General features: G+C 42.8%; 1 pseudogene; it reads right to left on the bottom strand.

Annotated features, from left to right (window-relative positions):
• Positions 1-1,975: 1,975 nt before the first annotated feature.
• On the bottom strand, positions 1,976-2,741 carry LOC100951098 (annotated as a pseudogene).
• Positions 2,742-2,969: the final 228 nt, after the last annotated feature.

Genomic DNA, 2,969 nt, shown 5'->3' with positions numbered 1-2,969 from the left:
TGCTTCCTGAGTGATAACATCTCACATAACCACCATGCCACATCCGTCAAAGCTCAGAAATAAACCTTGGTGCAATCATAATGGAGTACTAGGAGAACCATCTCATCTGGGTTTTCCTGCCACTTTCCTGTTCTTATTATTTTTTTTAAGCACTGGAAAACCTTGCGTCCCTGAAAACCCACCAGTTCAGGGTTGCCCTGATTTTAAAACAAGTCCCATGTCCCAGGAACCCCTCAGTTCCCAGCAAACCAGGGCAGCTGGTCACCTATTCCCCACCTAAGCAGGTTTTTCAGCCTTTTTAATCTCATGGCATGCTTGAACCTATAGTTAAATTTCCAAGACACAATTAAATTGTGTTGATTTTTTAAAAAGAGTAAAAAAACCCACTTACTGTGCTTTGACCTTCTTTCAAAACTAATTCAATTAATGTTCTTTTAAATTTTCACACCTCGGCGCCTGTGGCTCAAGTGGCTAAGGTGCCAGCCATGTACACCCAAGGTGGCGAGTTCGAATCTAGCCAGGGCCCGCCAAACAACGATGGCTGCAACCAAAAAATAGCCGGGTGTTGTGGCGGGCGCCTGTGGTCCCAGCTACTTGGGAGGCTGAGGCAGGAGACTCCCTTGAGCCCAGGAGTTGGAGGTTGCTGTGAGCTGTGATGCCATGGCACTCTACCCAGGGTGACAGCTTGAGGCTCTGTCTCAAAAAATAAAATAAAATAAAATAAAATAAATAAATTTTCACGGCACTCCTAAAATCCTCTCACGGCACACCAAAATGCGTGGCACACCGGTTGAAAATCACTGCCCTGAAGTACAGACTCTATTCAGACATCCCCAGTTATTCCACTTATGTCCGATCCCATTCCAGGATCCAGGCCAAGATGATACTTTGCATCTAGTGGTTATATCTCCTTAATCTCCTCCAATCTGTGCCTGTTTTCAGACTTTCCTTGATTTCCATGATCTTGGCACTTTTGAAGAGGACTGGTTTAGTAATTTGTAGAATGGCCCCAAATTTGGATCCATCCTACATTTTCTCATGCTTGATCTAGGGTTATGAAATGCAGGAGAGGTGAAGTCCCCTTCTCATTGTATCATATCAGGAGCTACAGGATATCAGCGTGACCTGGTGATGTTAACTTGATCACTTGATTAAGATGGTATCTGCCACTTTTCTCTGCTTTTTCCTTTCTCTACTCAATTCTCTGGACGTGAGTCACTAAGTCCAGCCCATACTCAAGAGGGAAGGAGTTAAAGTCCATCTTCCTGAAGGAGGAAGTATCAAAGAATTTCTGGCTATATATGAAAATCATCAAAGCAATTACTATATTGTTGGAGACACTTTAAGGCTACCCAAGTGTCCTGTTTCTCCTGAGGATTTTCCACACTGTTTTTGCTGTTTTGTTTTGTTTTGCTGTTTTGGATCATCAGTGATCTTGCCTATAGCAATTATTACCCTGGTGTATTCTTTTTAAATTTTTATTATTGTTTCAGGTTAAATAGAGGGTACATTTTTTAGGTAGATCCCTGTCATATTTGTGTCCTGTCCCCAAGAGGTGCGCCATACCCCCAACACTGTGCCCTTTCAGTGGGAGCACATCCACCCCCTTCTCTGTTCCCTCTCCCCCGTTCCTCCTCACCTCGCCTTGAATTGATTTGAATTTTTCTCTTATGTGACTGTGTATTAGTTTGTCAACTGGCTTCATATTAGGATTGAGTACTTGCTTCTTGCTGCTCCATTCTTGTCATACTTTACTAAGAAGAATGTGTTCCACCTCCATCCAGGTTAATACAAAATGTAAAGTTTCCATCATTTTTAATGGCTGAACAGTATTCCATGGTATAAATATAACACAGCTTGTTAATGCATTTCTGGATTGGCAGGCATTTAGGTGGTTTCCACATTCCATAGTGTATTCTTTTTTTTTTTTTTCCAATTTGAAAGCAGTCATTGTTTATTAACTCACTGGATTACAAAAACAATCAGGGCAGATACCTTAGATCATTCTTCTAATAAACCTATTGATTTGGTCTTCCCTGTTACCAGCATCTCCACCTTCTACAAAGTGGGTTGTCTTTGTCTTCGTTCCCCCCGTGGAGATGATAACTTGAAGGGCCATAAGAAGTTATTTGCTTCTTTGAAGCGTTTTCCAACAGTATAGATCTCATGAATCAGATCCTCCATGCAGATGATGCCATATTTACCAAGAGATCGTGCAATCAAACTGTTATCAGTCAATGCAATTCGTTTCTTACTGATTTTGCCGTAACCACGCTTGTAGATTAGCTCATTTACTGACTTCAGATTTGGGTCCCCCCATGCAATATACGGTTCTACAGTCCTCAGCATGTTAATGGAAGCCTTGTTGAGCTGAACAAAAGTTCCATTGAAGATCTGATGAAGGCGAAGCAGCTGCAACACCTTTTGGACCTTTGGACTCACACCACTGATACCTCTGATCCTGAGGACAAATGCCAATTTGGGTTCTGCAGGTACATAGTAGTTGCCAGCTTTTCTTGCCATCCCAGCCATCCGAATCTCAGTTCGTACATCTGCCTGTATTCTTTACGATAATGCTTAGCTTTTTCATAGCTAAGCTTCCTCCTTGCCTTTTGAAGCATCTTTTGGGCACACTTCTTTCTCAGACTCTTGATCTTCAGCTCTGAGAAATTCTTTCACTTTTTCTTAAGGGTTTCAGGCACAGCAGGAACCTTCTTTTTCTTCTCTTTGACACCCTCCATGGTTCCAGCCGGAAAAAGAGGACTCCATAGTGTATTCTAATAGTAATTGTCTCTACTCAGCCAGGGAGGGATGCCTCTGAGAGTGAGGGCCTGGGATGGGCTCTGTAAGTACTGCCTATTGCTTTTCTCCCTAAGGCTGCCGTGTGAAACGGAAGCATCCCATCCGGGGCGCTGGTGAGTAAGGACTCTGGAAGAAGAGACCTTAAAGGCTATTGCCCATCTTTTCTT

This window comes from Otolemur garnettii, unplaced genomic scaffold (assembly GCF_000181295.1).
Source record: "Otolemur garnettii isolate 467f Iridium unplaced genomic scaffold, OtoGar3 scaffold00008, whole genome shotgun sequence".
NCBI lineage: Eukaryota > Metazoa > Chordata > Mammalia > Primates > Galagidae > Otolemur > Otolemur garnettii.
The sequence above is the reverse complement of the archived record's forward strand: the minus strand, read 5'-3'. Positions and strand labels throughout refer to the sequence as shown.